This window comes from Cebus imitator, unplaced genomic scaffold (assembly GCF_001604975.1).
Source record: "Cebus imitator isolate Cc_AM_T3 unplaced genomic scaffold, Cebus_imitator-1.0 Scaffold41, whole genome shotgun sequence".
In the NCBI taxonomy this organism is placed as follows: Eukaryota; Metazoa; Chordata; class Mammalia; order Primates; family Cebidae; genus Cebus; species Cebus imitator.
In genome coordinates, this window is record NW_016107356.1 from 7,673,736 (window position 1) to 7,696,872 (window position 23,137).

The 23,137-nt window shown below is 43.5% G+C and overlaps 1 protein-coding gene across 1 annotated transcript in view; it reads right to left on the reverse strand.

Annotated features, from left to right (window-relative positions):
- KCNJ6 (potassium inwardly rectifying channel subfamily J member 6) overlaps positions 1 to 23,137 on the reverse strand; it is a 298,664-nt gene that overhangs the window by 67,187 nt on the left and 208,340 nt on the right. The window lies entirely within an intron of this gene.

The following is a 23,137-nucleotide window of genomic DNA, read 5'->3' on the forward strand; positions in this document are numbered from 1 at the left end:
ACCCAGACTTGGATGCCTAGTAAGGATTAATATTTTTCTGTTAGTTCTACTATTTTGAAAAACTTACTAAACACAATGACATGATAAAAGTGTTGGCTGACGTATCACATCCAAAGAGAGGAGGATGGCAGTCAAATGGCAGTCTTTGAATGTATGTCTCACGAATATAATTCTGTTGTAGTGGAGATACATTTAGATATATGTATTACACCATATAGGTATCTGTAATACAATATGTGTATCTATAATACAATGTATGTATATATTGTATAATATATATACACTGTATATATATATTATATATACAAACATGTGTATGTGTGTATATAACACACACTGCAATATATACACTGTATATATATAATACAACATATATATATAATACAATGTGTATATATACAGATATATGTATCTATAATGCAATCAATGTGTATATGAATGATGTACGTATACGTATAATATATCTCCATCTCTCTGTTCCTCTATCTACTAAAGTGCAGCAGGGAATGAGAATTCCCATTACAGGAAAGCTTTCAGAGTCTACAGCTTCTCAAAAGCAGCCACTTTCTGGTGGACAGAGCCCTAGTCATAAAGAAAATGGTGCCCTCCAACCCTCCACCATCCTTAGTGAGATGAAATTTTGACTAAATGCTCTGCGATGGCTTCAAAATCATGCATACTAAAAAGTCTGATGGATGATAAGAAGGGCCACTTGAAGCAAATTCATAAGCAAAGTATATTTTCCTTTTCTTCTTATTTCCCCATTTCAGTGGGTTCCTTCTTGTTTTCCTCTTGCCTTTTAAGGGGCTCAGTGTTCTCATCCCGTTTCTTTGTTATCAGAGCCTCCGAATAGAGGAGAGTTATAGTTCAGGCTGAACTTTCTGGGCATGACTTATCTGTCCATCTATCTAGCCACAATCTTAGCTCTTAATACATACTAGGCACTCAGTAAACTTCTATCTTCCCTCTCTTCCTTCCTCTCTCCATTCATTCCTTCCAATAATTAACAATCTACTGGTGAGAAGAAACCAGTTACCACTGAGTATCAGACAAACGACATGCCATGCTGGGCTATGTTTATGTTGACCCTCATGTCCCATGTGAAAGAAAAGGGTGAGCCTCTTAACACAAGAAGTATTGGGAGTCACGTGCAAGGGACATGGTGGGCTGAGACTTTTACCCACACTGTTGCTTCATATCAGGGAAGCAGTAGTGTCTCTCTGTCAATTAGACGGCTTAGATCTCAGGCGGAGTCAAAAGTTGGGTCTCACATGGGCAAGACACCAACTCACAGATTCTCCATTAATGGCCCCCTCTGCTGCATTCATAGGGAATTTAATTTTAGATAAATTATTTCAAAAAATAAAAATAGTCTTATCCCTCTGCAATAAACTACAGATTGTCCTTATATAAAAATCTTTTCTCAGTATAAGATTATGTAATTAAACTTAAGTTTAATTGACATGTTATATAATTATTTCAAAATATCTATATATTTGATAAATTACCAGTGACTATGGTTTTTTATGTCATCATTATGAACTACTCAACGTTCAAAGGTTTATCATCTTCCATGTAGTTATTTTTACATTCAAGGCTTTTTATTCTATAGCATGAACCTGACAGTAACGATTCCTCCTTGAATCTGTACTGAAGTTTATAAAACTTCAAGGACTTGTCAATGATAAATAAAATAGTTAATTAAAAAGACTCAAGGACTGCCTACCACAAGACTTGCAATAAACTGTCTGCATTGAAATGATGGGCTGCGCCGTGGGGTAGATTTTCACCTCCAGCCAATGTCTACTGTGGAGCTACACGCCTGCATTTGTAATGGACATTGCTGAGATAAGAGGTCTTAGCTGTGAGAATCTTAGGAAACCTTAAGATTTTTCAATTTGCCAAAGGCCTAAGAGTATTTTCTTGAAATTTCGGCATGGTGCCACAGCTACCAAGCATGACACCTGGCCCACAGTCAGGGCACAAATATGAATTTTAAAAATTCCACAAAGCCCCTCCTTTTCCAAACAGAAATTGGACATAAATATTCATACATCAAAGTAATGTAGTAAATGGGTGATAATTCAGGTTACTTTTCAATTTCAAGCTAAGCAAGCTTAGGTCACACCTCTTGAGGAGTAAGGAAAGAGACAGATAATTGAATTGTGTGGGCTGAAAGTGCAGGGTTTCTAACCCCTGAAGCCACTGTAAGGGCAGCTGGCCAGGTATCTTGAGGACAGCAATTCCCTGGGGCCCCTAGGCTTGGGGGGCGAGGGGGTTCTGTCAGGACCTCTAAGGATTCCCCCAGGTCTTCATTCACTAGACAGGAAATGAGAGACATCTCCCTCCCCTCCCTTATTGGCGGCTACGATGCTCCCAAATCTTAACTTTCTGATGATTTATCTTCAATGGGGGTGAAGAGCTGGGCCACTGAACTGGATTTTGACACCCTCCTAGCCCACTTGGCACAGCCTGCTCAGAGCCCTGGCAGCTCTTGTTGGAAGGTGGGAACGATTGACACCTATTGAATGGCAGCATCAGCTGCGACTGACTTCTAAGAGGTTCCTCTGAGGTGTCCTGTTCCTTCCTCATTCACAATTTGGCTTCTGGCTGGAACGGTTTCCAGGAACATCTTCAGCCACTGCTCGGTGATTACGGTCTCTGTTCTAGCTTTGCTCAGTTTTTGGCAGACGTCAATTTCCAGTAATGACAGTGGGATATGGTGAGACATGGTTGGAGGCCGGGGTGGAATCTGTGTGAGTAACAGCGTGCCTGTGCTTACAGGAAGGCACAGCCATTAGAACTCCCTGGACCCTGCAGACAGGTCACTAAGTTAAACAGTGACAGTGACGTGAACGTATTCATTCAATGCGTTTTTGCTATGATCCACCACTCCAGATCAAACATATTTTTTGAGGTGTTTTGGGGCATAATTAAAAAAATACTTCTCTAAGCTCAGCTGATTGCCCATTTATTTCAAGCAGCCCGGGATGTACTTGCATTCCAGCACCTAGTCATTTGGGGTTTGCTGCAGTGGAATTTGATACATGTGTCCATTTCTATGAATTGCATTAGGACAAATACCTAATGCATGTGGGGCTTAAAACCTAGATGATGGGTTGATGGGTGCAGCAAACCACCATGGCACATGTATACCTATATAACAAACCTGCACATTCTGCTCATGTATCTCAGAACTTTAAGTAAAAAAAAAAAAGAAAAAAAAAAAGAGAACCAAACAAGCAACAAAACCCTAAAAACAAAACCTGTCAAGTGGCACACAAATTTCCACTTAGTACTTGTGTTTCAACTGCCTCTCCCTTCACCCTTGAGAAAAAAAATGCGATGAATATTTTTCTTTCAGAATAATTTCCAAGGAGGATCGTTAGGGGTGTGACTTGTGCTTAAAGCGTATGGATTTAAAGTAGACAGAAGAATCAGTATATTATCCTCAGCAGCGCCAATTCCAGTTCCCACACTGATCTGCTGTAAGGACGCTGCTCCTATCCCAAGCCCCATTTTAGTGGAGCAATTTGGAAACTGATGGGAATGTGGGGGACTAATAGGAACCGTGTCTTAACTAGACACGTGCTGGCCTGAGATATAACATTTTCTTCTGCCAGGACGTTGGGGCCCAATGGTTGGGGCCTTCCCTGTGTCTGAAATAGAGTTTAGATTCTGGCTTTGGAGTGAATCAGGAAAATGGCAGAACTCTTCAAATTCGCTTTCAAAGAGACAGAGTATTGACAATGTGACATTCTCTAACAAACAAAGTGTTTTCATTGAGATCCACAAATTACCTAGCGATCTGCCAAGGAACCATCGATTTAGCCCAAATTTCTAAGGCTAAATTGGACTCCCTCACATAAATGGTTATTTCATTAAAGTTAGAATGAAAGGGTAGGGTTAGGTATGCTAAGCTTTGCTCTTAACGTAGATACAAGAAGGGACAGTTTTGGATGCAAATCTTTATTTGGGTTGACAAGTGCCACCAACAAACTCATTCTCTAAGTGAGCTGCAAAGTCTCACTAGTAAGTGTCACACCCTGTGTACGTTCCATAATGTTTTCCAGCTTTTATTAAAAATGATTGCTGGGTAGAGGGAAACATCCTTCTATTCTGACAGCAGGAAATCAATAGCATGAATCCAATCTGGAAGTCTATCAGATGACCTATTTCAATGTCTTAGTTTTTCTTTCTGAGATAGGCAGTACCAAGTGCTATGTTTTCTTGCCACTTGAAGATAGAACTGATGTTTTAGGCGACATCCAAGCAATGGCTCGTTCAATGCCGCATAAGCAAGGCTGTAAGTTCTGCTGTCTCTTGATTTACGTTGCCATTTGGCAGATGGGGTCTTAAATTCCTCCTTCAAAAGGTGGGGCCCAGAGATAGGCTGAGTTGCAGAATGAAGGAGTATGCAGGATCGAACAATGTCAGATGAGACACAAAACAGAATCCTGGGGGAGGACGAGGAAATCAAAGCCTCAAGTTGGGCTGTATGGATCTGGGACAAGCCATGAGAGAAGCAGGGGACGCCGTATGCCCCTTGGGCCTCTGTGGCAGACAGGTGCTCGCCCCTGAGAACCCAGATCCTCTCAGATGAGAGTGTGCAGGAAGGGATGTGGTGGGGGGCATGGGGGACACAATGCAGACAGTGGAATAAAAAACATTGATATGTGATTCTGGGATAAAAGCAGAAACACTACTGGATGAGCTAGAACAGAGATTCCTATGCCCACAGACAAATGGTCTAGTAGATTAAATGGTAACACTTTGATAATCAGTGTAAAGAAGTTTTTCTTATAACTGTTACCTTTTGGTAGTCTGGCTTCCTCATGCCCTTCCTTCAGTGGTACCTGCCTTCTTCCCTCTACCTGAACTCTTCCTGCAGAAATATCTTTCCCGTTTTCATTTCTTTCCTGTTCCCACTATCTTCATTCAATTATTTACCCATGGGTTTTTTTTTTAAATGAACATTGAAACAAATATAATAAACCTTTTTTACATTGATTATCTAAGCACGGACATTGAATCTCCTAGCATATTGTCTAACAGTTTTGTGTTGTGCCAGCCACTGGGCAAATGGTGCTTTTGTGCTAGAGGGGCATGGGAAGTAAGAAAGCACTGAGAAGGTCCCAGAGGGTGAAAGGCCTCTCCTGGGACAGAGGTGGTATCTCTCGCCCTGCAGCCTCAGGTCCCCGTGGGCCCTGAGTTTTCCTGAAGGCACTTTCTGATGCTGTGGAGGTGACAACTGGATCCGTGGGTTGCCGGCTATGTGTTTATCTTGGTGGTTCTCGCCAGGACAGCCTCCCATCACCTTCACCCAGACCCTTGACCTTCCCCACCTTGACAGCTCTTTTAGCAAGGACGAACTCACAAGTTCAAATAGAGAAGGGGCATGGTCAGCTTTGGAGAAAGAGTACTGTTAGTATTTTTAGTATCTTTCAATATTGCCTGACTATGGAATAAGAAGTCACATTTTACATGTAGGCATTTTGACTTACATAACTTTAGATAAAGTACCATCGATCAAGTTACATATGTGGCCCTTACTACATTTTAGCCTGCAAAAAGTTGGGTTCTCTACTCCAGACATCAGCTGTGTGTGTGGGAACTTAAGTGGAGGCTACAGACTCCCAGTGATGATGAAAACACCGTGTCCCATTATTATTGCTCTAACTTAGCCCAGGAAGAATAGAAGTACTTTGCATAATGCCATGGAGTGAATTGTGCACCCCCCAAGGTCCTATGCTGAAGCCCTAACTCCCAATGTGACTGTACTTAGAGGAGGTCCCAACGGTGAAATGTCCCATTGTCTACTCATCAGATAGTATCAGGTGGGGAACCTGATCCAGTAGTTCTAGAAGAGACACGAGAGAGTGCCCCCTCTCTTTGTGCCTGCACAGAGGAAAGGCCCCATGAAGACAGAGTGTAAAAGCCCCATCTTTGAGCCAGGAGGAAGGCCCTCACCAGGAACCCAATCTGCCACTACCTCTGTCTGAGACCTCCAGCCTCCAGACCATTAGATAATAAATGTCTGTTGTTTAAGCTGCCTAGTCTATGATATTTTGTTATGGCAGCCTGGGCTGACTAATAAACACAGCATATAACCTAGCCAATTTCATGACAGGGTGGTGCTATGGAGAGAGTAGCCCCTAGGGTAGGGTCCTAAAAAGCACCAGGAATGAAGTATTATGAACATGCACATCATAATCATATACAATCTTGCTGCATGCACCATAAATTTGATTCCAGGCATTGTTGCAACCACAAGGGAGACCTGGCTTGTTACAGAACGTACAGTGTCCATCACATAAAAGGAAATCGATGGCTAAGCAAAAGTCCAACTATTCTTAGTGCTGTGACATGAATAAATTTCTCCTGAGAGTTTGCAATAAGGTGGCTGGTGGGGAAGTTAACACCACCTTCCAGCGGACACAGGATCAGTTTCACAGGGCTGGTTTTTACATTATGCAGCTCAGTGAAAGTTTCTGTATTTGGCTTCTAAGCGTATGGTGGCTCTTTGATCCTCCTGTAGGTGTCAAAGCTGGGTCTGAGACTTCTGGAAGAATGCAGGAGCTGTGACTTTATGCAGACCTTCCCACACGTTTTCCCTCCAGACCAACATGCTAGTAAGTACTGGAGTGAGGGGCTTGGGATTTCTCCCTGACAAGCGTCTGGAAGGCAGTGTTTTTGAGCTACCAGTTTATTTCAGATACGCGTACTTAGCACCCAGTTGAGCTGGGATAGAACTGATCTCTTTTGTAAACAGAGGGACCTGGTATGAATATCTTCTAGGCACACCAAGTGCCTCGGTCTTGGCTTCTGAAAACCATTCTCTACTAAAAGAAACACAGAATCTTTGGAGAAATGTCTGGTTCCAGAGCTGGAGCTGAAAAAGTTCAAGATGAGCCTGTAACATCTTTTTGTGCCAGAAAAAAAGGAAGAGCACACAAAATGATTATGGGAAAATGTTCAAAGGGGAAGAAGCCACGAGAAGGGGGTCCCACTGGATAATTTGAGCATCACAAATAAACAATAGCAGTAGCAGATTATAACATATTGAATATAAGAGGAATCCATGAATCCATACTGATATAGATAGATAGATAGATAGGTCAATACATAACTAAGGGAGGGGAAAAGCTCCTCCTTGTATCTGAAAGCCAACACATCAATGTGGAAAGAACCATACGATCAGAGGTAACCATCACAGAAATGACTGATTCAGGTTAGAATTATCGATGAATGCTAACAGCAAAGTTTGAGGAGGAATAAGATATTTACACGGCCTCAAAGTATCTGCTCTGAGATACTTCTTATAAGGTGAAAACTAGTAATTTTATAGTGAAGAAGCCTGGCAGACACCATTTGGGCCAGTGATGGAAGTTAACATCACCCAAATTAGGAAAAACCAACCTTATGTGCCTCCTGATATAATACACTGGGAAGAACACAGCATCGCTTTGTATTCTTGCCCCAAACACATAACCTGAGTCTAGTCATGAAAAAAACAAACAAACAAACAAACAACAACATTAAAAACCTTAAGTTGAGGGACCTGCTACAAAATAACTGGTCTATAGTCTTAAAAAAATTAGTGTCATGAAAAATAAGGAAAGACAGAGGAACTCCACTAGATAACATGAGATTGAGAGACATGAACAAAGTAGGACCTGGGATTTCCTTGACTATGAGAGGAAATGGTTGGAAAAATTGGCAAAGTCTGAATCAAGTCTGCAGGTCAGATATAGCAGCATTGTGTCAATATTCATTTTCTGATTTTTACAATTGCACTGTGGTTTTGTAAGACTGTCTTCACTTTTACAGAATGTATACTAAAGAACTTGAGGGGAAAGTGACATCATGCCTACAGTTTACTTTGAAATCATTTAGAAATCTCATGTTTACATGCATTCACACATACATCTACATCTGTGCCTATTTCTAGAGAGGACGATAAAGCAAATGTGGTAAAACGTGAAGATCATTCCTTCTGCCCCTAACTCCTGAGGTAGCATGGCGAACAGGTTTTGGAGGCTCATCCTCCCCACTTCTCCTTCATTACAGCAGGAAGGAAGGGTTACTTAGTATAGACCATTCTTCATTGATATGGATACCTTATATTGATATTGATTAGAAACTTCTGGAAAGGGATCACCCTTCCCATGTTTTGCTCTTCTGAGATCCAGCTTGTTCCTCTGGCAGAGGAGAGGAGATTTGCCAGGGAAACCAGATAACATCGAAGGGAATCCCTGAGCACATAATTAGGTGGCATGAAAGCATTGAGGCATGGCTGCTCTTGGAGCCCAATTTCCTGGCCCCAGAGAGTCTCTATTGAACTAGACCCACTTTAAAAAGGGCACAGAGACATTCCTAGTTGGCAGAGTCTCTTGTGTGATTTCAAGGCTGAAATCTGAGGACAAGTTTACTTTTTGGATGTCTGTTTTAAACTCTATTTATGTCAGATGGAGTTTATAAGATGCGTGGAATACTGGGTGGGAGGGGGACATATAGAATAGATTCTTAGTAAAATATGTCTTTAATTTTTTTTTCTCCTAAGAAATGTTTTATTTGGGACCCCCCCCCAACCATTATATTAAAGCATCAGGAAAAATGACAGTGAATCAATCATCATGAATTACTTAAATACAAATTAAAACCTGCGTTAATCATGGGGAAAAATCAGGTAAAAATTAAAGCAGGATTATACTTGGGTTTTCACTGGCAGGTGTTCTAGGATGGAATTATGTATGAATACCAATAAGTAGCTCTGGCATGTTCACCCCGTGCCTGCTACCTGAATGTTGTTTGCCTTAGACTCACATTTATCCTTTTCATTCTTTGATATCAGAAACTGGGAAGTCATATGACTCGTGTTTTTTTTTTTCTTCTCTTTCTCATGCAAGCATAATTCGGCCTCCCTGCTATTTCCCACATGTGCTTCTTCCTCTCTGTATCTCCTACCACTTGATGGGTTCATGTTCCATGATAATTTCCTTCAATGGCTTCCTCTGATTCTATTTAGCATCTTGTCTTCCCTAATTCATTTTGAAGCAGCCAAACATCTCCCCAATAAAACACAAATTGTGCAGATGTCAGAGCACCCTTGCTTAAGACACTGAAATGACACACATATAACACTTCCGTGATCTGGCCCATGTCGTTGCCTCTTGCTACTCTGTCTCAGACGTTGATTTATCAATTTAAAAATACTTGGGTGATTTTTACATTAAATGACATGACAGCCTTCATAGGAAAGCCAGGTGTTGCCCACAACTCCTGGTAGAGCCCAGATTACATAGCGCCGGGTGGAAAAGAAACCCTTCAGAAGGTCTGAGACATATTCAGAAAGGCCAGACTTTATTTTTAGAAAAATCATTTATTTTTTTTATTGAGCACTGACCATGTGCCAGATTGTGTTACTTTTTGGGAATAGAAAAAAAGCATAATCTTTATCCTCAAAAGTGCAGTCTGCTGAGGACACCCGCATGTGGTCAGTCACCCATGAGACATAATGGAGATTTGCAGGAACTCAGCAGAAGCAGAGGGGGAGGACTTTTGGGGAAGGTTCCATGAGGGACAGCATTTGCAGGGAGATATGTGGGTAGGCGTTATTAGAAAGGCAGTGGAAAAGGGCATCCTAGGCATAGACGATGTCACAGCACATGTGCAGGCCAGGGTTGAAACAATCCGTGGCATATTCAGCAATTTCAGTAGCTTATGAAGGTAGTGGGGCAAAGGACAGAGCACCTGGAGAGGTGGCATGTTTGTGACAGGCAAAGGTGGTTGGTCTCGATTCTCTAGCTCCTCAGAAGCTACTGAGAATATCTAAGCTGGGGAGTGAGGAGATGAGATTCTTGTATTACAAGTTTATTCTGACAATGGTGAGGAAAGGGAATTGCAAAAATGAAAGACGACATTTAGGTTGATCAGTATGGGAGCATGATAATCTTCAGGCGGGAGGGCTTTGAGGCGCGAACCAGGGAAGCGGCCAAGCCCCTGAGAGGAAAGGATGTTTGAGTACTAGAGACAGGTACAGGATGGAATGGACACGGTTAGCCAGGGCCGCCTCATATGGCTGTGCAAGATGTGCACTGCACAACTCACCACATCGAAGGGGTACAGCTATCTAGACCTATTACACATATTTCCCAGCAGATGGCAGTAGAGTGTCTCGAGGAGGGATGCCTTTTGCTCATTTGCATAAGAGAGTTGCCCCACAGGAATAGCTGGGCTGTGGAGCTGGGCTGTGGAGGGAAGAGCTCAGGATGACGGCCAGGCTTCCGACCTGGGCACCTGGGAGGCAGAGTTCCTTTCATCAGGATGTGTAATGCATGACAGGGAGCAAATCTGAGTTTAGGACACACTCTGTTCAGCTTGAGAGCCACCCCGATGGAGACGCCCAGGAGGACACAGCTGGCCGGGTCTGTGGCTACAAAGAGAGGCATGGAGCTGTGCCTGTGGGAACTACCTCTGTGCTGACGGAGTTGGCGCCCAGAGGCAGGAAGAGATTGCCTGGGAAGATGTGCAGAAGGGAAGCACTGAGGGCCCAGGACAGAGCCCTGGGGAACCACCGAGGTTTCAAATTGCAGGTGGAGGAAGGGGATCTTGAAGCGGACAGGGAGGAGTCCACTGGAACTGTTTGCCTGCAGCTATTCCCACTGCCAGAAGATAGAGGCTTCAGGTTGACCAAGACTAGGTTAACTTTTTTTTTGTGTGTGTGGCAATTTTAAGTGACTCAAGACTTTTTTTCTGTGTGCTTAAGAGACCAGTCTGGTTTGGGACCACATAGGGGATTTCACTCTGATTCCTTCATGAATTTTCTCTGTACCTATGTAATTATCCAGGCCTACTGTGGCCCAGGAACTGCTCTGGGTACTGGGAGGATAGCAATAAGCAAGACAAGGCGTTGCTCTCATGGAGCTTACCTTCTAATTGGTAGTAACTAAATTGATGAGATCATGTCAGCTGACCATGAGTACCACGCGGCGTGGTATGACGCACGGTGGTCAGAGAGCTGGTTTCTCTTGGGTAATCAGAGAAGACCTCCCTGAGCAAGATCTCTGTGCTCAGGATGGAAAACCCGAGTGGCTGCAACATGTCAGCTTGGGAAGAGGTTGGAGGTGAGAGCAGGCAAGCAGGCAGGGGCCAGGCCTGGAGGATCTTACAGGCCACGGATTTTCCAAGTGCAGTGAGACTCCACTGGAGGGTTTTAAGCAAGTGAGTTGATTTTCTCTGATTTCTGTCTGATGAAGAGTGCTCTGGCGGTTCTGTGCCAAGTGAACTTTGGTAGCGTGGTCACTAGCAGATAGACCAGTTGAATGTCACTGCCTCCACATCATAACAACTTAATCTGGGATGGTGGCCGTAGAGAAATAATACCCATAGGACTTCCACAGTAAAGGAATGAGATGAATCTCTGATGATGCTGCCATTTTTGACCTGAGTCACTGATGACATTTACGGCCCTGGGGAAGATGAAGAGTGGAACAGACTCTGGAGGACCTGGGAAATCTCTAGCTTCTGCTTTGGCCACACTGGTTGTACAAGCTTGTTACGCCAAATATGCATTTAGAGCTTTGAGTGCAGAGCCCCGGGGAGAGGTTAGTACTGAAGATAGAAATTTGGTGTCACATAGAAAAAGATGGTAATTAAAGCCAAGGGCCTGGCTGAAGTCACTGGGAAGGAATGTGGAGGATGGGACTCTGGCTGGAATAGGCTCTGAGGCATTTTGGGAAGAGGGGTCTAGTTTGCAGAGGAGAATGGAAAGGTGCTCCTACTGAGGTAGGAGGGAAGCGGTAGTGGAGTCGTGAGTGGCAGGGAAGAAAGTGCTGGAGAGGGAGGCTGTGGCTAAGGGCATTGATGATGTGCAGGGGCCAGGAACACAGGAGCAGTGGAGTGGTCCTTGGGTTGGGCGGGATGGAGGTTGTTGGTGAGTTTTGGTGGTGTGGTGGGAATGGACGTCTGTTTGAGATGGGAAGTAAGACAGTGGCGAAGGAGAGGACAGGCGATCACTTCTAGAAGTCCTGTGGGTAAGAGAGCTGAGAAATGAGATAGTACTAGAAAGGGACATGGCATCAAAACAAGCACAGTTTTGTTTTTGTTTATTCTTTGAGGTGGTAGATATTAGGGAATGTTTTGATGTTGTTGGAAATAAAACTATTAGGAAAAATTGGTGACAGAGGAAAGAAAGAGGATGGTTATAGTCCAAAAGTCTTGGAGTGGGCTGAGGGGATGGGATGCGGAGATGCTCCTTGATGGAACAGGGCTCCACGGAAACAGCAGGGAAGGAAGAGGGAGAGGCCCAGGTGTGCGGCAGGTATGGTCCTGAGAAGATGCCAGTGTTCAGTCTGATTGCTTCTATATTCTCAACTAAGCATGAGACCAGGTTGCTATCTAAGGGGGAGGTGGTGTTAAAGACTGAAGAGAGAGAAGAAAGTGGACGTCATGAGTTTGGTGGGTTGGAAGATAAAAAGACTAAACATTTAAATTGAATTCATATTACATCTGTGGATTTCATTTCATCATAAGAGGAGACCCTAGGGTGGGACGTGTGACAGGCACCCCCTGAAGGCAAGTGCACAAACATCTAACACCCTCCCTGCTCACTCTCCACTGGGCCACCACCTTCCTGAGTGATGGGTGCTGATTGTTCGTGAGATGCTTCTTGTACCTGGTTGAGTGTGTGTCAGACTGTGCTCAAGGAAAGAAATGCCACTGTGCTATTCTAGCTTTCAATGTGGCAGCAGAGGACACCTTGGCTTGCTGGCACGGGAACTCAAAGTACCCACAGTAAGTCTCTCCAATGTTGGGGAGGAAAAATCTAGCCACAGATGAGGCTTTTGCTAATTCATCCACCAAACCCAGGATGTGACTCTGTGCAGCTGTACTGGAACCCAGCCCCGCCCTGCCCTGCTGGACCTGGCTTGTGGGTCGCCCATGAAGCTGCCTTCCCTCTCACTTGTAGTCATGGCCCATCTGTTGTTGGCTTAACGGATGTGACCTCTCTCTTCTCCTAGCCTTGGGGGTATGGGGTGACACAGGGTCTGCAGGCCAGGCTGAACATGCTGAGGTTTCTTTGCGGGAGCAAAAAGATATTCTGCTGGAGGGACCAGGGGAGTGCTTGGAAATCTCTCTTGACCCGTCTGTGTCGGATCTCATGAATCCTTAACATCGAATCTCAGGGGATCACGAAGCAGCAGCACTTTTGTTCCCCTGAGGTTGCACACCGTTTCCAACTTTGTTTGAGGAAACAGAAAGTGCATATTACTGAGTATGTTAAGCAAACAAAGGCCTGCTTTTCATTACTTCTTTAGCTTTCCAAGTTGTATTAAACATACTTAATTCTGGACCAATGTGAATGGACCCTTAGTTTATTTTAGACTCAGTCTCTACAGTGTAGTCATCTCAGCCATCCCCCGTCGTACATTCTTCTCTAATCCCATTACTCATCAAGCCCTCCATGATCTGTCCACTTTCATAGATTTCTAATAATATTTGCACTATATAAAACATGCTTAAGGAAATGTATTTACTTAGCAGATGCATAATTAAAATCCTTGCAGGATGGCCTCAGTATGAGTCATCATCCTCCTCCTCCTCCTCCTCATCTCTCAAAAAGGGTCCTGTTGAATGTTTTACAGTGGAATGGAAACCCCAGCTGAGTTTAATTAGGTTGATCAAAGCCTATATCTTTTTATTATAGTGATTTCTGGCAGGGAATTCAGAGTCAAAATTGATTTTTCCCTTTCAATGTTAAACTTAATTTTTTTCCCCCCCTAAGGGTTTGTAAGCTGGCTGCTTGGTTTCACTTAGGGTTATACTTGGCATGGCCCCAAGGCATTCTGGATGGGGTTAACCCAGAGCTTCAACTGGCACAGTCACCTGATAACACTGAACTGGGGAGAACTCGAGGGTGGGAGCCTCTAGGCTGCCCTTTCGAGGGACTCAATGCCAACTGTTATGCAAGACTGGATTACCCCTGCCTGCCTCCTGCAGTCAGGGGAACCCAGTGGAGAAGCCATGGCCAGTAATCCAGAGATTACGTATCATGGAGCCACAGCTGTCAGTGCATTAATGAATTCTAATCAATAACCACTACCTTGGAGATCCTCAAACATGCCATAGGATTTGTATAGGCTCCTCTAGAGAGGCACTGGAGCAGACAGACTAGGGAGCAGGGCAGCCCTGAGACTGCATCCTGCTTTATCACTTCACCAGCTGGGTGACCTTGCCCAAGTTACTGTCTTCCCAACCCCCACCCAAGAGCCAACTTCCTCATTTGTTAAATGAGAATGGTACCCACATTTCAGAATTGCTTTGAAGATGTAAAATAGTCCATGCAAAGCATCTAATAAGGTAGCTGGCATCCAGTAGGCATGAAATGAATGATAGCTATGAGAATTGTATGATTCACAGAATCATAGTGTCACTCTCTTAATTGATTGAGCACCTATTATGTACTAGGCTCCATCAAGAAGGACGTACATGATTATCTCATGATACCTCTTTGTAGGTACAAGCATCATTCCTATTTTTCAGAATGGGAAAAAAAAAAGACTTTGTAAGGTAAGGAACATGATATGCTCAACCACAGGGATAGTCAAGAGTGGAGACAGAATTTGAATTCAGTCTGTCTGATCTCAGCCTTCAACAGTGAAGACAGAATTTAAAGTCTGGAGGAGAAGTTCTGCAAAGTAGCAAGCTACAGATTCATTTCCTGGCAAGTCTAGTGTGCTTGGCAGTATACAATGGCCAACTTGTCAAAATGTTAATGTGACATTTTATATCAGGCAAGATAGGCTAGATTTTACCTTGATGACAAGCAACCCAAATTTCAGTGGCCTAACCCAACGTAAGGTTATTTCTCAGTCATCCTATATATCGCACGAGACTTGGCTTGGGGTCTACTTTTCTAAGACAGTCAAGGGTCAGGATGACAGAAGCTTCTCTGTGACATGTGCTTCCATGAGAACCTCAGAAGTGGGAAGGGAACACACTTTGGCTTGTAAAGTTTCCACCAGAGGGACTCACCTCTTAATGTTTCTATTGATGGGGCCACTGACTGCAAAGCCATGTTCAACAGGAACAGGGAAATGTCATCTAATATGTGTCTGGAAGGATGAAAGCTGGACATTTTTAATGAACACACTAATGACTACCACACCTTTCAAAACTTAACTCAAATAATGTTCAACTCGGCTTACTGTTTTTCACAACCGTGAGGTGATCTGTGGTAGACTGAAATTGTTGCTCTCAATGATTTATTACAAGCTCCCATGAAAAAATTATGTTTCCCCATTTAATTGACATCAGGCGCTGCCATATGACTCACTATGACTAATAAATTGTGAGCAGAAGCGAGTGTTTGGCCACGTCTTGCTTTCCCTGACATGAGAACGGTGTGTCCTAAGTAGAGGCTGCTCCTTCAGTCTGCAGCTTGGAGAAAACAGGCTGTGAACACAGCTGCTGCCGCCACGTAGTGTGAATGAGAAATAAACCTCTGCTTTCAGGCTTTGGGGTTGTTTGTTACTGCAGCATAACTTAGCCAAAGCAGACTGATACGGTATCTATTATTCTTTCTATGTAAACAGAGAATAATGAAATGGGCTACCCGGAAATCCACATTTACTGCATGCTTTGTTGAAGTATAGCGATACTTTAAAGCAGAATTATCTATAAGAACTTACCATGTAAGTAAATATGATTTGGTTGAGTTAACCAGCCCAGAAATGCACTTTCTAAATTGGAACATAGGCAGATACTTTAGGATTCTTATGAAAAATCTAGGAGAGGAAATGGGAATATAGAAATCGTATTGTTTTCAAATGTAAATGATTAGTCTTGTTCTCACTGAACAGTTGCCTCAGAAGACCTGGGAGTAATCTACATTCATGTCCACTTTTGGCAGAAATTGGAATGATGAGACGTTACTATCTATAGGAATGCAAAGTCCTTTCTGACTGAGGCCAGTGATTCTCATTAATTCAGATCCCATTGATTTGTCATTCATGGCAGGTAGCTGGGGCAGAGGCCAGGCTGGCTTTTCCCCTTGCGTTGTGCTTGTGCACGGTGTGCCTTGGTGCTTGCAGGTTGACACTCATGGCTTTGACTATTCAGAGTTGCTGTAGAGGGGAGTCATTTGTCATTCTGTCACAGCACTAGCTGCAAGGTCCCTGGGGACAATGAAGCTGCTGGTTGGGACGGGGCCTCCCGACTGCCTGACCTCCTGTCCCGGCAAAGCTCTCCTCTTTCTCGGTTTTCATCTGTGTGGTCTATAGAGGAAGAAGTGGTCTGCTCTAATGGGATTCGGGGAGTTGAAAGGTTACCCGTGAGTAGGTACCACTGTTGTTCCCATTTTAGAGTTGAAGAAATGGAGACAGACAGAGGTTATGTAAGCCAGGGAAGGGGCAACTGCAACTTGAACCCAGGATGGCCTCATGCTATAATGGACACAAAGGGGCACAGATGAGCTGAGCTGTAGCTGAGAGAGGTTCATTTGGAAAAAAGAAGCTTACTAAGTAATTTATTTAACAAACAAGGTTATAAGTGGGTGGGTGTGCCAGTGTGGAGCAAGGGCATGATTGACTGGAGAAGCAGCACCTCAGGCTGCTTAACTGTTTAGTAAGTGTGTATATGTGTGTGCATGTGTATCCATGCATATGTGTATTTGTGTGCATGTGTGTGTATGTGTGTCTACACATGGATATGTATTTGTGTGTGCATGTGTATCTGTGTGTGTATGTCTGTGTATTTGTGTGTGCACATGTGTATGCATGTGTGTATGTGTGTATATCTGTGTGTATGTGTATTTGTGTGTGTGCACATGTGTATGCATGTGTGTATGTGTATATCTGTGTGTATGTGTATTTGTGTGTGTGTGCACATGTGTATGCATGTGTGTATGTGTGTATTTCTGTGTGTATGTGTATTTGTGTGTGCGCACATGTGTATGCATGTGTGTGTATGTGTGTATGTGTGTATATGTGTATGTGCCCATGTGTATGCATGTGTGTATGTCTGTATATGTGTGTGTATGGGTATTTGTGTGTGCATGTGTATGCATGTGTATGTGTGTAGGAGTGTGTGTGTGTTTATATAATTTACATAGCTTTCACCAGTGATCCTCTTCCGGTCATTAGAAATTGTTGAGTAAAACTGCTTTGCTGGCAACCTGCTGTCCGCACTCATATTACTGAAAGCCCTAGGAAATAATAAAACTATTTGTTTAAGGATATGCTAATTAGAGGCTTCACACGATTTGACACTCATCTCCTAATTGGATGGTGCTGTTCCTTTGCAAGATGAGTATTGACTTTAGAGTTTGGGTCTGAGCTAAATTTAGATGCTAGTCCAATTTTGTCCAATGGCTTTGAATTCTGCATTGAACATATTGGGAGATCATCTCTTACTTCTATCGAGCATCTAATTTAGTGGCTTCTCATGGCCCATTTGGAGAAGGAAGAACAATGGATTTTCTGGTACTGGTGAACAATGAACAATTTGTGCTTTTTTCAATCACAGTAATATATGGTGACCTTGACTCCTTGTCTTCTGAAGTATGGGAAATGTTTAGTAGAGTTATAATGCTAGGTTTCTTACAGTAGCCTGCCTTTTGGAAGGAGTGGTAGAAAAGTTAGGACTATGTGCACCATAGCATCCAAAATCCGATTAAGACATTTGGTGAACCAGAACACAGTGTCCCCAAGCTGCGGAAGATTACAGAGAGTTTACCATATTTGGGGAGTAGCTGTCGTCAGTTAACCAATGATACTACTACCCAGCTAGCCAATGATACTACTGGGGTATATTATATTGAGACAGACATTTTGGAAGGAAACCCCGAATACATTTGGGAAACCCCAAATACATTTGGAAGGAAACCCTGAGTTACACTTAATGCTCAAAAAGAAAGGAGAGCCGGATTTCTTGATTTAATGGGTGGCAGATTTTGACCTAGGAAAAACATATTCATATGTCTTTAAATTAAAAAAATCACTCCTCATAGAGATTTTCCAGGAAGATGCCTCTATGAAAGTTTCACCCAAGTTCTTAGCATTTCAGAGCTCATCAATCAACTCTTTTTCCCAGGCTAAGTGGTTGGGGTTATAACTCTTAAGAGAAAAATGGCAAAACTGGAGATAATGGCTTGCCAATGGAGGGATTAGCAGTAAATTATCAAAAGAAGAAAAATAAGATTTGAAAGATGTGGTGGCTATGAAATATCGTTACTAGAAACAGCTTAAGAGCATCGTGAAGCTCACCTCAGGGGTCTTATCTCTTCCAAGGCTGCAATCTCATATTCTCCCGTACTACAGTAGATTGGCATTTTGATTACAGTAAAGAAAAATGGTGCTTGGAAATCAGAACTGACAGAACATCATGTTCCTCCAGGGGTATTTTTGTAGACATCGCTTATTTAAGTTTGATTTCAGAATTGTTCTGTGGTACATCTCATTTTGATATATGGTTGTTTAAAATTCGTGTGAATGCCTACATAATTTAAAAATGAATTGATAACATTTGGAAACAGAAGAGCCTTAAAGAAAAAGAAGAACTAATGGTGGGAGAAAAGAAAAGAGGGCACATGAATACCAGTCATCTGCACAAGAAATATCAGTTGTCCTTTCTGGGTGCATTTCCCCACCGAACCATCATGCATCAGCAGCACTCGTGGTGCAAAGGGCACTGAACACAGGGTGCCAGACAACACCATCGATGGCTGTGGCTTCCACGGTCCTGGCCTGCTACTGGCTGTTTGACCTTAGCCAAGTCACGGGTCTTATTGGGCTTCCATTTCCTCATCTGTAAAATGGGCAAAGATTCCCTCCAACTAAAATATTTTATGATCTGTGATGTGATTTATATGACTAAACTCTCTGCATGGGAGTAACTATACTCGTGACAGAACCGAGCCTTTCTATGGTGGAGGATGGGTTGCCTTCACCTATTTCCAGTAAACACTGGCTGTCCTCTTTAGTAACTCCCAGATGGCAACTTCCGATTAATCAGCCCTGCCTCCTTGTCTATAAGGTGTTCTCTGGTATGTTTCATTCTCCACTTTCCCCCAGTGTTTTATGCAGCATTTAAATCTTTCAGAAGTTCTCATCTTTAAGAAAAACTTAACAGAAAAAACAAACAAACAGAGATGGAAGAAGAACTCAGATTAAGAGGCTTACAAGGGATCTCAACCAATCACCACGTGTTAACCTTATTTGGATCCTGATTCAAACAAGCTGATTGTAAATTAAAAAAAAATTGTGATGTTTATGAGTCAGTTGGAAGTTTGAACACTCAGTAGATGTTGGATCTTAAATTATTGGTCATTATCTTAGGTGTCATCATGGTGTTATAGCTATGTTTTTAAAAGAGTCCTTATCTTTTAGGGACACCTACTGAAATATTTGCAGATGAAATACATGATTTTGGGGGGCAGCCAGTGAGTGGGGATACAGAGGAAGCAAGTTTGACCATGAATTGAAAATTGTTGGAGCAGAATGATGGGGACTCAGGGGTTAATGATACTACCGGGTCTGTTTTTGTGTAAGTCTGATAGGTTCCATCAAAAGAAGTGTGAAATAACCCAAAGGCTTAACGGGGACTCATCTTTGCAGGCACATTTGCTGAGGTGTGGGCAAGAGCGGCCTGCCGCAGTTGCATAATCGCTGGGGGTAAATGTGGAAGTTCGTCAATCAGCAAGGCCGTAGTGGGGGCTGACTGGCAGCAAGCCCAGCGCTGTGTGGCTGTCATCTTGCCTCGAGGCCCATTTGCCCTCTATAAATAACAGTCTATATGAATGCTTTACTATTTTAACACACATGGGCCACAGCTGCTGAGCACGTTTGTTTACGTAGCTATGAAACCTTCTGTAAACACCACTATCTCAAAATCGCCCATGTGTCAGGAACATAAACGGCCCCCTTTAAAAATATATCTGCAGATGAGACGCGGCCAACTCCTAGATGTCTGAGTGGCTGGTGTCAGAATTTTCCAAGGTTTGATTCATTTTCAAAAATAGAACCACATGACAGGAAGGTTCTTGAAAGGTCACCTGGCATGTCCCTCTGACTTCAGGTGGGACCAGGCCAATACCATTCACAAAGATGCGGGGCTGTTCTGTGTGGGCGTGGGTCTGTCTTCTGTGCAGGCCCTTCAAGGCGTGAAACGGGGCTCACTTCTAGCCTTGAAGGAGCCCACTTTCATTTTCTAAAAATGGAACCTGACCCTGCAATGCGGCTGGCTGGCGTTGGAAGGCAGTGCATCCACAGAGCGTCACTCCCCTGTAACGGGCCTGAGCTCCCAGCAGACGGAAGGACCCAGGTGGCCTCCTGTGAGACAACTTGGGTCTCCGGAAAACACCAGGTTGGGATCATCCTGTGCCCAGGACGCCTGCTTCCTATCAGGGAAGAGGGCACGGCATGAAGGTGGCCACGTGGGCCTCCCCTCCTCCCTGGAAATGGCCTGCTCCTTGAGACCACTGAGCACAGCAGGTTAAGGTCAACGGCGACATTTTTGAAAGAAGTGATGAGCACGGGGAAGCTGTTTTGTGTCAGCTTGCTATTATCACGGCTCCTGATTTCCAGTCCAGCACTACAATGAATCATTAGATTCCTGTGAATTTGTTTTCCTCGAGTGTGCATTTGGTCCACATTTTTTCTTCCTATGGTTTTGAAAGATTGAAGAATTTTTGTCCCCTAAGGGGCCTGTTTAATGCCATAAATCTTAATTGAGCTTTTTCATTCACAAGGAAATAGTATCCTGCTAAAGTGTAAGGGATCAGTTGTGCTGGGGGTACTGAGATGAACGCTTCCCCTGAGGAAAAGACCAAGACATGTCCAGTTTCCAGACACCTCCAGAACATCTAGAACACCCCCACAAGTCTAGAAGTTAGAAAACTACTTTTAAAGAGAAATGAGTAGCAGTTGCCTTTTCCCAGGGATAGGGTTGAGTGTTTGGATTGGTTTTGCTGGTAATTACTCAGATTTCTCTACGAAAGCTGTGGAAAGGCCAGAGGGTGCTCAGAGGCAAGTATCACTGTTAATTACCAAGAAAACCATGTTCCTCCCTTTGGAAAGGCTCACTCATTACCAGCTGTCATCAGAAAGACAGGGTCTGCCCCAGGGAGAATTTTGACTCAGGGACATCACAAAGATAATTTGCTTGTTCCAGATTCACTTATTTTATGAGATTGGGCTTTGGTTTGCGGGAAAGCAAAGCTTAACTCCTGCAATTTGAAGCTCAGATTAACATCAGTAACTAGAGGGTATGTCTCCAGTAGTTTTTGCTTCTTGAGCTTAGAGATACTGTCCTCTCTCACGTCCTCTTGGGGGAATTTATGGTGAAAAGCTAAAAAACTGCCTCCTGAGTGGTCAGTGGCTAGTGTCAGAGGCTGTGGCTCTGTGGCCGCTAGGGGGATCCAGAGTCCCTGTGCTCAGCTGACGCTGGGGAAGTTTCTGGTCTGTAGGCAAGTGACAGCTCCCTGTTTGAATTATTTCTTCTTCCTCCCTCCTCCCCAGCCTCCTCTCCTCCTCTCTCCCTCCTCCTTTTGTCTTCCCCCCTCCTCCCCTACCTGCCTCTCTCCTCCCTCTTCTCCTTTCCCCCCCTGCTCCCCTGCCTTCCATTCTCCTCTTTCCTCCTTCCTTCCTCCCCTTTTCCTTCTCTCCTTTCTCCCTTCCTTCTTCCCTGCCTTACCTTCTACTTCTCCCTTCTATCTCCCTCCTTCCTCCCCTCCCTCCTTCTCTCCCCTCCACTGAGCTATTGCCTCACAAGTGCACCCCCAAATCAGGCTCAAGGTACAGATAGCCCTGTTAACATCTGCAGAACGTATGTCTTATTCCACAACACAAGAGACTTTCGATATTCTTTAAAGCTACTTTCCGATTAGGTTGCTGTGCCTTTTGTTCTATGGAAAGGAGAGTGTTCTTACCACTGAGCTCCATGCAAAGCCCTCACATTTTCATTGTTTGCTGCATTTAAAAACCCTGTTGCAAAAGTTTCACACCATCACCATAAGAGAAATTTGTTAGAGGTTGTGACCTTGCCTGTTGGGTACAGGGAGGTAGAAACAGGGGACCCATGGCTTTCCTCTGAAAGGCATGACAGGATTAAGTAACTTGTCACAGGGTGATGAACAGCATGGGGCCAGCCTGCTGGTCATGCAATTTCAGGCAATATAAACCACCCGAACCTCAAGCTGAAGACTTAAAAGCACAGAAGGGCAGATGGTATCAGGAAAAATCACACCTAAGACACTATTACTACCTCCAAGAACAATAAAGGCCTTAATGAATTAGGGTTCTGGTTTATACTTTTCCTGTGAGGCACTGTGGTTAGCTTGAGTCATAGCTGATGGCTCTGTTTCAGGGGATGTAACAGACAAATATGGGCAGAACCTGCTTTGCTGTTGTGATGTGTAACATGCAAATTTCAGGTCTAAGTGAAGACATCAGTAAAAACAGAACATTTTCTCTATTTCGTCAACAGATCATCTTCCTTAAACATCCCAGTGATGAGCCAGTAACAGCAGGAGGGCCAGCGGGGTCAGAATGAATGGGTCTTCAACTTCTTTTCTGCTAGAGTTATTTACTGTGTCTGCAGCATTATACATACCAGGGGCTTGGCAGGTCAAATGGAAGAGATACTAGGCACTCACTTCATACAAAAGAAAAACCCCTGCTATCGGCCTTGAAAATGACTCTCAAAGAATGGGTGAAACTGCACTTTTATTAAAGCAGTTTTTCAGGCTTCCTTTGAAAGGCTTAACTGCCTTCTCCTAACTTGGTCATAAATAACCTCAAGTATTGAAATTAGCCATGTTTTAAAGACATTTAAGACGTGCTTTAGAGACAGATCAGATTTTAATTTAGGTAAATATTTGGAGACTTAAAATATATTACATGGTGATATTTCACTGTTCATCAATTTATTTTCCAAGAGGCTTTTAAAAACTAAATGCTTAAGCTTCTTGGCGTACATACTTCAGGTTACACACATAGGCATACTATTTCAGGAAGCAAGGGGATGTTGTCAGTATTGAGTGAGGTTCAGTATTCTAGATCTTGCAATAGATAAGAACACCAGGTCCAGTTTAAAATGAGCATCTATCCCACAGCCATCCCAGGATAGAACACATCTT